Source organism: Leucopleurus acutus (genome assembly GCF_964270905.1).
Source record: "Leucopleurus acutus genome assembly, chromosome: 14".
Classification (NCBI taxonomy): domain Eukaryota; kingdom Metazoa; phylum Chordata; class Mammalia; order Artiodactyla; family Delphinidae; genus Leucopleurus; species Leucopleurus acutus.
Genome location: NC_139156.1, coordinates 52497382 through 52511726, shown reverse-complemented (window position 1 = coordinate 52511726; position 14345 = coordinate 52497382). Strand labels below are relative to the sequence as shown.

Sequence of the window (14345 nt, the reverse complement as noted above, 5' to 3'; positions counted from 1 at the left end):
AGAGTGATTATTTTTACTCCTATTTCCAAGTTTATAACATTATGAGTAATATAACTATATCAGTAAGTAGACATTTATCACATTTGACAAAACATGAGCTCACCTCTAATCTGTTTTACCTGCTTAGTGTTTTGTGAACGTCTTTCCTTCTCATACATGCACTTCAGTAACATCTCTTTTTCAAGGATAATTTTAGAAATGTATATTTCCTGGTCAAGTTACATGCATATTTTTAATACTTTTGGTACGTATTACCAAATCGTCTTGAGAACATTTATATCAATTTATGTCACATGGGAATATTTGAGAGTGCTCCTTCTTGGACCCTTAGCTGACACTGAGACTTGTAATAAAAATAAATACATAAATAAATACTGTGCTACTTTGACGGGAGGAAAATGGAATTTCATTATAGTATCATGCTAAATTCCACTAACGTAATTACTAATGAGCTTTAATTTTTTTTATTTGTCTCTTCAATTATTTATTTATATTTTCTTAACTGCGATTTGTTTACTCGTAATATTTGCTCATATTGTTTTGAAAGTATTTTTTACTTTGTTATCTGATTTGAGAGATATATATTCTTAATATATATCTGATTTGAGATTATATATATATGAGTATATGTGTATTCTTAATATATGTTAAGAATAGTAACTCCATCTCTGCCACATATGCCAGTTTCTTTTTCCCATGTCAAATTTCATAGTCTTTCTTTCCCTTGCGGTTTATGACTTCCTAACAGAGATCTTCCCTACTTCCTAATTATTCAAATATATATCTGTATTTTTGCCTAGTATGTTTATGATTGCTTTTTTTTTTTTTTTTTTTTTGCGGTACGCGGGCCTCTCACTGTCGTTGCCTCTCCTGTCACGGAGCACAGGCTCTGGACGCGCAGGCTCAGCGGCCATGGCTCACGGGCCCAGCCGCTCCGCGGCATGTGGGATCTTCCCAGACCGGGGCACAAACCCGTGTCCCCTGAATCGGCAGGCAGACTCTCAACCACTGCGCCGCCAGGGAAGCCCTATGATTGTATTTTTCATATTTAAGTTTTAATCTTTCTTAAATTATTTTGGATGAGAATAAAGGATCCATTATACAATTTGCACTGTTTATAAGACATCTAGTCTGTTTTATTGTTCTGTTTATTCCTTGTAGCATACACTGTAACATTAAGATGAATTTCCAATATCTAATAGTGCACACCATTTAAAAAAATTATCTGGCTGTTGTCACCTTTTCCATATGAAACTTAGACTCATTTGTTAAAATATCTAATATAATTTCTAGTGGTGCTCACAGTTCCACTAGAAATAGGTCCTTTGCAATATTATTTCTAATCATATAGTAACATTTATATCTCTGTATATTCAAGTCTTCTTTTCTGTCCTTTAGTGAAAATGTTGTTCTTTTATTCATATAAACCCTTATGTGATATTTTCTGAGTGTTTGCATTTTATCCTTGTCTCAGTTCTGGATCTAAATGGATTCTCACAAATGTTAAATTCTCCAGTGTGATGTTAAGGAAAATGCTTACTATTGCTATATAACTAGGCATTTTAAATTAGAAATAAATGTTAAAGTATTTCTAAGGCTTTTTTGGTCATCTGTTGGGATTTTTTTCCCCTCCATTTTTGACTTAGTTATTTTAGGGATTAAATTTAGAATATGTTATATTGACGCTTGCATTTCTGAACACATTTTATTATAATATTTTGTATTACAAGATTCTTATTGATTTAATCATATTTAGGATTTCAGTTTATATTCATATGAAAAAATTCATCTCTAGTTTTCTGTTTTATTTTTCTGTCTTTTGGGGGGGGGTTCAGACTTTGGCCTTAGTTTATGCTGGATTCTTGTCTAATTTTCATTCTTTTCAGTGCTCTAGAAGGTAAGAGGTTTGAAAGAATTCACCCAGGAGCTGGTTTTGGAATGGTAGTCCTTAGAAAATATTTCTAAATGTCCCAGTTACTTTCTGACAAAATTATAGAATGTCTTGGTTGTCCTTAAAAATAATCCCAGGGACAGTGTGAGGGGAAAATCTGTAGGAGTAATATGAAACTTTGAGTATATGGTTGTTGTTACTATACGTTTTTTCACTTTTAGACATATTTGATATATTTTGTAATAAAAAGTATCTAAAATTAAATAACCTGAAAACTGTTTTCGGTGGTTACTAGCTTATTTAGGTTTCCTAATGTCTTTAGTTGCTTTGGTAATTTACACTTTATTAGGAACTAGCATGATATTTTAAAATTCTTAAATGTGTGGTTTTATCAAGTTTCCCATGTCTAACATAGTCCATTTCTATTTTTTCTCTTTTAATTAGATTAGAAGTCTGACTCTTTAAAATCATCTCTCTAGATTACACTTTTGACCAAATCACCAGTCTGTGCGCAGCCCTTGATCTTCCTTGATCAAATTCAGAATTTGGGCAGGCAACGAGGCCTTCAGTACTGACCCCAGCCTGCCTCTCAAGCTCCAGCTCCAGCCTTATTCCCTCTCCTGTTTTCCCACATTCCCAAGAGACACTTGGAACATTCTGTCTCCTCTGCCTGGGGTGTTGTCAGCCTGAAAACACCCTACTTATTTTCCAAGACTCCTATGGAATGTTACTTCTTTGAAGACTTCCACAAGCTCTCCCTTCTCTCTCTCTCCTGTCCCTTCTCTGTGACACATAAGGTTTTGCTCGGACTGTGGTGTTGCCTTTATTATACTGCATTAAGTTTGCATATTTAGAAACCCACCTTCTTCTTTCCTCCACCCACTCTGCCGACGGAGGCCCTGACGCCCAGGCACAGGGAGAATATTCATGGGATGGGGACGCTATGGGACAGGCCGGGTGTGTGCCTTGGGCCAGCAGTCTCATTGTATGTCCCCAGCACTGAGCAGAAGTAGGTGCTCATTAAATGCTTGCAGGGTGAATGCTGAGTGAGTGGGGTGGGCATGATAGATTCAGGGAATCAGGAGCTCAGTGGGGCTATTAGTGGAGAGAAGTAGTGGGAGATAACTTTGGGACATGTTGTCACAATTTATGAGTGGGGGTGAGTACAGAAAGCAAAGAACATGTCCATGGGCTGTTTGAATAAGATAAGCTAGTGCTCTTTGGTGGTTAACACAGAAATGTGTATCTTTTCCAACTCATAATTTACAAGAAATGATGTCTGTGTTAAGGTAATAAAAATGTCTCTAAAACACATTCTCATCATATCTAAATCACTTTCTCATAATTTGCTTTAGTGTAATTTCATCAAAATGACTATAAAAGAATTCAGAAAGACAGTTGTCTGACCTCCAAAGCTGTTCAGACAGAGATCATTTAGCAGACTGTGCTTTTCCTCCCTTTGCCTTTCAGTGAGCTGATCGTGGTCTTCCCCTGAAGATCAAGGCTATTTTACAAGTTCCCTTGTAGGGTTGTTCAGATTTCTTGTAAGCATGAGCTACATCAGTGAGCATATTTCGGAGGAAGGAAACCCAGTAATGACTCGGTCCAAGTGGTTTGCTTAAGTTGGCCGTCAATATGTGCAGATAGGGAGTGCAGTTTTTCCATCATAGAGTCTTTTTAGGCTTCTGACTATAGTTCAAAAGTAATCTTTTAGTCAAGGCTTCGGGCCTTTTTTAATAGTTTGCTCATTTGCCTCTTGGTTTGCTGTTATCATTTAGATGACGGAGGGTCTGCTGGAGGAAAATGGCCAGAATTCATAACAATATGTTTTTTAATTGAATGGATTATCTATTTAATAGTTTCTCTTCTATAGTTCTTGTATGAATATTGGGGGGAGGGGGGAGGGCTATATGTGACTTTTGCATACTATATATTTGCAGGTGACCGAGAAAATAAGGGCCTAAACAGGGAAAAGAATACCTAATTGATTTTTAGATTGCTAAGCTTTCTTCTAATTGCATGCTCTGTGCATTTGATTCATAGCTACCAAAGTAGATAAACTCATCATTTGACCACTGTAAGATTTCTTCCCCACTGTCCTGCCGGCCCCAGAGAGCTTCCCAAATAAATTGGAGGTAGTTATCACCAATTATATCGGCAACTATCAAAATGATTAGAGCCATCCAAAGATACAACTGACTATCTTGAGAAGTATGCAGTATGGGCTGGCTGACCACTTGGGAGGCAAGATGTAGAGGGAATTCAGGCACAAGATATAAGGTAACTTTGGGCTAATCTGACTGTCTTTAGTATGTATGAAAAATACGGGATGTGGGTAAGCTGTTCAGAAGTAGAATTCCAATGGACTCTACCTCGTTCAAAGGCAAGAGAATACATTAAGCATTTCTGTGTTGCCAGAACCTAACACAGTGTGTGGCATTAGGTGGGTAAGCAGTAGATGTATATGGAATTAGACCTGATTGTGAATAATTGATTATAATGTCATACTCCTAGGAAATTTGTAAAGGCTGAGGTACTGAGGTTGTGCTTGCAAATATGAAGTGCAAATTGGAATTCATTATCCTAGTCCTTTTTAGGGAAGTACTTTCTCTTGTCAATACAGATGAGTGATGCAAAAACACCTGGAATTGAATTAGCTGGATAATTCTTGACTTTGCTCAAGACTCTAAACTGGTGGGAGCTTTAATGGGTATTAATTAGTGTGAAAGCTTTTTATTCTTTGAGGGTCTTTTTTTTTTTTTTTTTTCCCTGAAAGAGAAATCTATCTTGATTGACAGATGGACCCTCTGTTTCATGTTTTATTGTTTTTGAAGAAAGGGGCTATGATTTCCTGCCAGGGAGCTTTCATAAAAGGACCTTAGCATGCTGAGTCCTGATTAAACATCAGGGAGAGGTGATGATTCTTTTGTATAGCTCCTTCCTGAAAGGTGAAGAAGCCAAAATTACAGTGACTCCAGGAGAGGTATCTGCTGAAGAACACATTCAGCTATAGGAAAAATCAACCATTGCATAGAGAGCGGTAAGATTGGGATGCAAATGCCCTATTTTATGCATACTTCTAAAAGGTCTGTAGAAGAAAGTGCTCATAATGATACTTTAGAGGAGAGAATATCAGGTTAGTTTTATTCATTGCTATGGAGTCTTGACCTATATAATTGAGAACTTTTTATAAAGTAAAATAGATTTTTCCTTAAAGATCCCGCTAATTTTAGCAAGTAAAAGAGATTTACTTTGCATGACAAGTGTTTGTCTAATTTAAACTACTCACCTTGTTTTGGGTTTACTGAGTTTGCTTCTAAATCTTTTGTTCTGGCAGTCCTGTTTACTAACCCTGCATCCCCAAATCAGTGATCAAATTCGGTTTATAAAACAAAGCTGTCTTATGTGCAAGGTTGAGTATCAGGGAGAGTGGAGTCCCTGAAGTTATAGGAGTCTCAGTTTTAATCTTCAGGTATAGCCTGGCTGTACCACTTACTGGTCATGTCGCCTTGGGCAAGATTTTAAGTGCTCTGAATCTCTCAGTAAATGTATACATATAAAAATACTTACCTGGCAGGGAGATTGTGGGACGCAATCAGATAAACTGCACAAAACGTCTAATGTGCTTTGGATTTTATAGCACTGCTTCTGGCAACAATATTGTAATGTTAAGACTTCAAAATAAAACTAACCGAAGAGATTATAGTTGGTGGTTGAATCATTGTTATTATTCTTAGCCAGAGATAAAAATAAGTTACTAGAAAATTTTGGGGTCATTTGCAGTTCTTTTTATCACATGACCATATACCATTTATTTACTCTGGGCTTGGCCCAAAACACACTCCAGCGCCGATCAAGAGGTGCCTAGAAGCCGAATGCCACGTTGTCCTTTCTTTTTTCTTGCTTGTGTTCATGAACTGAATTCTTAATATCCTGTCTCCTGTAATTTGTCATTTTTCACATAAAGGAGAATGATCATAGTCTAAATCTCTACCTACTAGAAGTTAAAGTTGGGTCAAGTGTTCTCCTAAAATGAATACACCCTTGCTAAGATGACTAATTCCAGCTCTTAAAAGTGAATATTAAGTATCTTGGGATCAGCTTAATATGCTACAAATGAGCTATTTGAGTTGTTATTAATTAATGTGAAATAAAATCATGTAAGTTTAGGAATATAACAAGAAATCACAACCTGACTATACATATTTAGTTTCGTATTTATTTATTTAAATTAATCGATTTTATATTTTAGAGCACTTTTAGATTTAGAGCATAACTCTAACTGTATGGTAACATCACTTGGAGAGCTTTTCACAAAATCCCCAGTGCCAGTTCTTGCCTGCAGGAATTGTGATTTATATGTGCAGCCTCCCTTGCCACTTCACCCCACCCCCCTTCCCAGATAGTTCTCTAAGTTTCCAGATGCTTCCAACGCAAAGCCAGAGTTGAGACCAACAACATTAAGGGCTTAAAAAACTCAACATTGATTTTAGTCAAGAGATATTAAAATAAACTATTTGAATGAAATAGCTATATAAAAATAGAGAATTTAATACTGTGTCTTTTTAAAAGTGTTTCTAATATTCTCCAATTATCTTTTTTAAAATTAATTAATTAATCTGTTTTTGGCTGCCTGGGGTCTCGTTGCTGCGTGCCAGCTTTCTCTAGTTGCGGCGAGCGGGGGCTACTCTTTGTTGCCGTGCGTGGGCTTCTCGTTGCAGTGGCTTCTCTTGTTGCGGAGCATGGCCTCTAGGTGCACAGGCTCAGTAGTTGTGGCGCACGGGCTTAGTCTCTCCGCAGTATGTGGGATCTTCCCAGACCAGGGATGGAACCTGCTTCCCCCGCTTTGGCAGGCGGATTCTCAACCACTGCTGCACCAGGGAAGTCCCAATACTGTGTTTTAAAGCATAAAAACTCATAGTTTATCAGGCACTGTGTCTCAAATTATAAAAGTATAAAACAAATTACGGGAACAGTATAATTCACCTCTCACCCTTTTTCTATTCCACCAATGCTTGATAAGAAAACTAAGCAAAGAAGTGCTGAAGTGATAAACAGGTGTCTCACCTCTCCATGAGTGGTCCAGAGATGTGAGGCCATATGTAAACTGGTATCCTTTTTTTGGGTGGCAATTAGGAATTAATATTTAAAATTCACATACCACTTGGTCCGCAAATTTATATTTAAGAATTTATTCAGAAGAGAGAGATTTTCGTTGCAGCATTACATGCAGTAGCAAAAATTTATAAATATCCTAAATGTCCACCAAGAGGGGAGTGACTGAATAGGCATCAGGTGCAGTCACAGTGTGGACCACTGTATGTAAAAATTTAAAGTAAGTATATCTGTAGGTATTGGAATGAATCATATCAATTATCCATTATTAAGCAACAGAAACAAATTAAAGGACAGTTTTTAACCTATGATGGTATTTTTATACATATAAACTCACTTTTACCCACTGTAAACAATTTGAAAATCTTCTTTCTGTAGGTGTGGTTCTTAAAAAAGATCTGAGAAGATATTCACTAAATGGTTAGCGATGATTAAATCTGGAGAATGGGTTTGGGGAATGAGGGAGAACTTTTTATGTAACTGACAGTTTAAACATTTTTTTCAATATTTAGAATCAACTGTTACTGTATTTGAAACTTAAACAAAGGAAAATGAGACAAGTTCCCCATACCCTTAGGATTTCCATTACTTTTTAAAAACTATGACATTTCTATGAAGCAGAGTGCACTATATTGTAACACTTGTGGAAGAATTTAGCCAATCATGGCTAACATCCTAATAAATATTTAGTTTTGTGTACAGACACCCTCACTCCCCATCTGCTCAATTCTTCAGCATTTCTAAAATCCCTGCAGTACTGTTCTAAACAAAAGCTGGATTCCTCTCAAATGGACCTTGATCACGTGGCTAGGAATAATCACCATAATCTTTTGAGAAACATCTATGAAAGTTGCAGTATATCCAGTGTAGAATTGTGAGAAGCAGATTTGTAGCTTCCACAGAATGCTTGGATTAAATTCCATTTCCAAATGCTCAAAGGCCATTTTATATGGTGTCACAGGGTTCTAGAGCCCGAGCTCCTCTTAATAGGTGGGGTGATTGAGACACATTTTTCCTTCTGAGGGTTAATGAAGCCATTCCCCTGCTCCTTTACCACGCTTCTCTTTCCCAAGCTTAGGAAGAAATTGACCACAGTATATTTCCATAGCGATCCTGTTCCCGTGAGCAAAGCCAAGAAGGAGCTCAGTGGAGCTCCAGGCTCCAAAACGCATATTCATTCTCACTGTACTCTCTCCAATGGTTCTCAACCCGTGCATGCTAGAATCACCCTCATGCATGCTAGAATCACTTAAGATGACTCCCCAAAGATTATGATTGTACTCATCTGACCAGGTATTACTAGTTTGTAAAAGTCCACCAGATGATTCTAATTTGTGGTCAGGACTGAGAGCTATGTGTTTAACTGGGTCCCTTTCAGGAATACTGTAGAAATTTTAGCTAGTTACTGAACATCTGTAAAAGACTTTACAGATGAGAGACTTCCCCACTCTACATCAGAGTCTCTATACTCCTACCCTGCCATCCCCAGCCCCAAAACTCTGGGACTTATTGTTGTTCTGGAGCTTTGTAGAGTGGTTCCACGTGGGGTGGTCCAGCTGAAATGAGCTCATTGTGTGCCACAGATCATCATCATCGCCTTCTGAGCTCTTGTAGGTAGAGCTGATCAGTGCTGTGTGGAGGGTCAGTGCCAGGGTGCAGGCCAGGGAATGTATTCTGAGATGTTGCAATTCAGTTCTGGCACTAACCATCTGAAGTTAATACAGACCCTCTAAGTTAAAGGGCATGGTCCTCAATAAGTGTCCTCTCACTCCAGACCAAGTTGGCTACACAGCTGGGGGTTCTCATGACCCTGTTCAGGCTTGATAATTCACTAGAATGACTCACAGAACTCAGGAACATGCTATACTTACGATTACAGTTTTATTTTAAAAGATAGAACTCAGGAACAGCCAGATGAAGAGAACATGTAGAGCAAGGTTTATGAGGGTCCTAAACACAGAGCTTCCATCCCCTCTCTTTGGGGAATCAGGGCTCAGCACTCTCCTGGCACATCAGTATGTTCACCAACCAGGAAGCACCAACAAGCTTTGGTGTCCAGAGTTTGTTTTTTTTTTTTTTTTTTTTTTGCGGTACGTGGGCCTCTCACTGTTGTGGCCTCTCCCGTTGCGGAGCACAGGCTCCGGATGCGCAGGCTCAGCTGCTCCGCGGCATGTGGGATCTTCCTGGACCGGGGCACGAACCCGTGTCCCCTGCATCGGCAGGCGGACTCTCAACCACTGCGCCACCAGGGAAGCCCCAATGTCCAGAGTTTTTTAAGTTGGGGTTTCATTATGTGGGCGTGATTGATTGAACGTAGACCTCGTGATTGGAGAGAATCTCCAACCCCCCTCCTCTCTTATCTCACTGGAGGTCAGGCTGTTTTAACATCCCAACCCTCTAATCACAAGTTCGGCTTTTTGTTGACTAGCCCCATCCTGAGTCATCTCATCTCATTAGTATAAACTCAGGTGTGATCCAAGTGGCGCTACATAATAAGGACACTTATTTTACTTGGGAAATTCCAAAGATTTAGATACTCCTTCCCAGGAACCAAGGACAAAGACCAGTCAAATTCTTTGTTATACAACAGTAGGTCTTCTTGAAGTCCCTGGACTCCTAACAGGGGTGCTTCTGGCAGTCCTCCCTTGGTCCGTCCATGTTGGCTTGTGGTCCTGATCTCTTCTTGGAAACAGTTCTGAGAATTAGTGTTCCATCTTCCAGGTTCTTCGCATCCCATCTTGGGATACATCCATGACCTACCCTTCTTGCATTTCTACCCCTACGTCCTTTTCATTCCTAAAACCCTGAAAACCTAAATAAAATGAAACACAAACTCCACCTACTCTTCTTCCCCCGCCCCCCCCCCCCCCCCCCCCCCCCCCCGTAGAACTTAATTGCCCATTAACACTAGAAGAGGAGGTGGAGTTTCAGGAGATAGCAGTTTCCGTACCTAGAGGGACTGATGGGCAGTCCCTTGTAGAGGGCCTGCACTTCTAGAAGTTCAGGGAGCTAAAGTTTTTGCATTTCATTCTTCAAGAAAGATAATAAATAAAAAGAAAGCCTTTACACCTCTTTTTAAAAGAGTCAAAATCCTAACAGTTCGGGAAAATGCATGTAAACTACTGCTTGACACAGGTGGTAAAGGATTCTTCAAATTCTTTCAAAAATTAGTTCTGAATTTACTTTCAAAATTAAAGTCATTTGGCACAATACATTGTACTGAATTAGCTCTAATGTGATATTGGCTCATGTATCATTCCTTTGAAATGTATTCTGAAGATTTTATTGTCTTCCTATCTTAAGTATTTCAGTTGCCTTTAGGCAAAACCAATGCAAAAAAGCATTAATCATTTCTCAAAACAGATCACATGGATGTAGTTCTACTTATTTTTTAATGTTGTTTTTAAAAGTAGGGGGTGTTTGATTGCTTTAAGTAATCATCTAGAGAGTCATGGTCTTTTGGGTCTTTTGTTGCGACTCTGGACATAATGAAAGAGAATTAAATCACTCAGAAGGATGGATGGAAACTAGTGTAAGGATAAGTTGGTTACATCACCATGACAGGCTTCATACTAGAAGTTTTCAGATTCATGATTTTTTAAATCACATTTAATCCATCCTCACAGCAGCTCTTCAAGGTAGATACACCCCAATTTTATGGATCAGAAAATTGAATTTAAGGAGATATTCCGTTGACTAATTAATGAGGTAATAAGTGGTAGACGCAAGATTTAGTTATTTTTATAATTCATGCTCCTTCCACAATGCCATATGGGTAATTGTTTCCAAAGTGTTCTTTTTTTAACATCTTTATTGGAGTATAATTGCTTTAACATGTTGTGTTAGTTTCTGCTGTATAACAAAGTGAATCAGCTCTATGTATATATATATATCCCCATATCTGTTCCCACTTGCACCTCCCCCCAGCCCTCCCTATCCCACCCCTCTAGGTGGTCACAAAGCACCGAGCTGATCTTGCTATACAGCTGCTTGCCACTAGCAATCTATTCTACATTTGGTAGTGTATGTATGTCAGTTACTCTCTCACTTAGTCCCAGCTTACCCTTCCCCCTCCCCATGTCCTCAGGTCCATTCTCTACATCTTCGTCTTTATTTCTGTCCTGCCCCTAGCTTCATCAGAACCATTTTTTTTTTAGATTCCATCTATATGTGTTAGCATACGGTATTTTTGTTCTCTTTCTGACTTACTTCACCCTGTATGACAGACTCTAGGTCCATCAGCCTCACTAAAAATAAGTCAATTTTGTTTCTTTTTATGGCTGAGTAATATTCCGTTGTATTTATGTGCTGACACTTAGGTTGCCATGTCCTGGCTATTGTGAATAGTGCCGCAGTGAACATTGTGGTACATGACTCTTTTTGAATTATGGTTTTTTCAGGGTATATGCCCAGTAGTGGGATCGCTGGGTCATACGGTAGTTCTATTTTTAGTTTTCTAAGGAACCTCCGTACTGTTCTCCATAGTGGCTGTATCAATTTACATTCCCACCAACAGTGCAAGAGGGTTCCCTTTTCTCCACGCCCTCTCCAGCATTTATTGTATGTAGATTTTTTTTTTTTTTTTGCGGTACGTGGGCCTCTCACTGTTGTGGCCTCTCCCATTGTGGAGTACAGACTCCGGACGCGCAGGCTCAGCGGCCATGGCTCACGGGCCTAGCCGCTACGCGGCATGTGGGATCTTCCCAGACCAGGGCACGAACCTGTGTCCCCTGCATCGGCAGGTGGACTCTCAACCACTGCGCCACCAGGGAAGCCCTATTGTTTGTAGATTTTTTTACGATGGCCACTCTGACCAGTGTGAGGTGATATCTCATTGTAGTTTTGATTTGCATTTCTCTAATGATTAGTGATGTTGAGCATCCTTTCATGTGTTTGTTGGCAATCTGTATATCTTCTTTGGAGAAATGTCTATTTAGGTCTTCTGCCCATTTTTGGATTTGTTTGGATTTGTTTTTTTTCATACTGATCTGCATGAGCTGCTTGTATATTTTGGAGATTGACCCTTTGTCAGTTGCTTTGTTTGCAAATATTTTCTCCCATTCTGAGGTTGTCTTTTCATCTTGTTTATGGTTTCCTTTGCTTTGCAAAAGCTTTTAAGTTTCATTAGGTCCCATTTGTTTATTTTTATTTCCGTTTCTCTAGGAGGTGGGTCAAAAAGATCTTGCTGGGATTTATGTCATAGACTGTTCTGCCTATGTTTTCCTCTAAGAGATTTATAGTGTCTGGACTTACATTTAGGTCTTTAATCCATTTTGAGTTTTATTTTTGTGTATGGTGTTAGGAAGTGTTCTAATTTCATTCTTTTACATGCAGCTGTCCAGTTTTCCCAGCAGCACTTATTGAAGAGGCTGTCTTTTCTCCATCGTATATTCTTGCCTCCTTTATCAAAGATACTGTGACCATATGTACGTGGGTTTCTCTGTGGCTTTCTATCCTGTTTCTATCCTGTTCCCTTGATCTATATTTCTATCTTTGTGCCAGTACCATGCTTGATTACTGTAGCTTTGTAGTATACTCTGAAGTCTGGGAGACTGATTCCTTCAGCTGCGTTTTTCTTCTCAAGATTGCTATGGCTCTTCGGGGTCTTTTCTGTTTCCCTACAAATTGTGAAATTTTTTGTACTAGTTCTGTGAAAAATGCCATTGGTACTTTGACAGGGATTGCATTGATTCTGTAGATTGCTTTGAGTAGTAGAGTCATTTACACAGTGTTAATTCTTCCAATCCAAGAACATGGTATACCTCTCCATCTGTTTGTATCATCTTTAATTTCTTTCATCAGTGTCTTATAGTTTTCTGCATACAGGTATTTTGTCTTCTTAGGGAGGTTTATTCCTAGGTATTTTATTCTTTTTGTTGCAATGGTAAATGGGAGTGTTTCCTTAATATCTCTTTTAGATATTTCATCATTAGTGTATAGGAATGCAGGAGATTTCAGTACATTAATTTTGTATCCTGCTACTCTACCGAATTCATTGATTAGCTCTAGTAGTTTTCTGGTAGCACCTTTAGGATTCTCTACGTACAGTATCATGTCATCTGCAAACAGTGACGGTTTTACTTCTTCTTTTCTAATTTGGATTCCTTTTATTTCCTTTTCTTCTCTGATTGCTGTGGCTAAAACTTCCAAAACAATGTTGAATAATAGTGGTGAGAGTGGGCAACCTTGTCTTGTTCATGATCTTAGTGGAAATGGTTTCAGTTTTTCACCATTGAGAACGATGTTGGCTGTGGGTTTGTCATATATGGCCTTTATTATGTTGAGGTAGGTTCCCTCTCTGCCTACTTTCTGGAGAGTTTTTATCATAAATGGGTGTTGAATTTTGTCAAAAGCTTTTTCTGCATCTATTGCGATGATTATATAGTTTTTCTCCTTCAGTTTGTTTATATGGTGTATCACATTGACTGATTTGCATATATTGAAGAATCCTTGCATTCCTGGGGTAAACCCCTCTTGATCATGGTGTATGATCCTTTCAATGTGCTGTTGGATTCTGTTTGTTAGTATTTTGTTAAGGATTTTTTGCATCTATGTTCATCATTGATATTGACCTGTAGTTTTCTTTTTTGTGTGACATCTTTGTCTGGTTTTGGTATCAGCGTGATGGTGGCCTCGTAGAATGAATTTGGGAGTGTTCCTTCCTCTGCTATATTTTGGAAGAGTTTTAGAAGGGTAGGTGTGTTAGCTCTTATCTAAATGTTTGATAGAATTCGCCTGTGAAGCCATCTGGTCCTGGGCTTTTGTTTGTTGGAAGATTTTTAGTCAGAGTTTCAATTTCAGTGCTTGTGATTGGTCTGTTTATATTTTCTATTTCTTCCTGGTTCAGTCTCAGAAGGTTGTGCTTTTCTATGAATTTGTCCATTTCTTCCAGGTTGTCCATTTTATTGGCATATAGTTGCTTATAGTAATCTCTCATGATCCTTTGTATTTCTGCAGTGTCAGTTGTTACTTCTCCTTCTTCATTTCTAATTCTCTTGATCTGAGTCTTCTCCCTTTTTTTTTCTTGATGAGTCTGGCTAATGGTTTATCAATTTTGTTTATCTTCTCAAAGAACCAGCTTTTAGTTTTATTGATCTTTGCTCTTGTTTCCTTCATTTCTTTTTCATTTATTTCTGATCTTATCTTTCCTTCTGCTAACTTTGGGGTTATTTTCTTCTTCTTTCTCTAATTGCTTTAGGTGTAAGGTTAGGTTGTTTATTTGAGATTTTTCTTGTTTCTTGAGGTAAGATTGTATTGCTAAAAACTTCCCTCTTAGAACTGCTTTTTCTGCATTCCATAGGTTTTGGGTCATTGTGTTTTCATTGTCATTCATTTCTAG

The 14345-nt window shown here is 38.4% G+C and overlaps 1 protein-coding gene across 7 annotated transcripts in view; it reads left to right on the top strand.

Annotated features, from left to right (window-relative positions):
• Positions 1-14345, top strand: part of NRG3 (neuregulin 3) — a gene marked incomplete at both ends in the record, with an annotated part of 1058987 nt that overhangs the window by 44443 nt on the left and 1000199 nt on the right. The window lies entirely within an intron of this gene.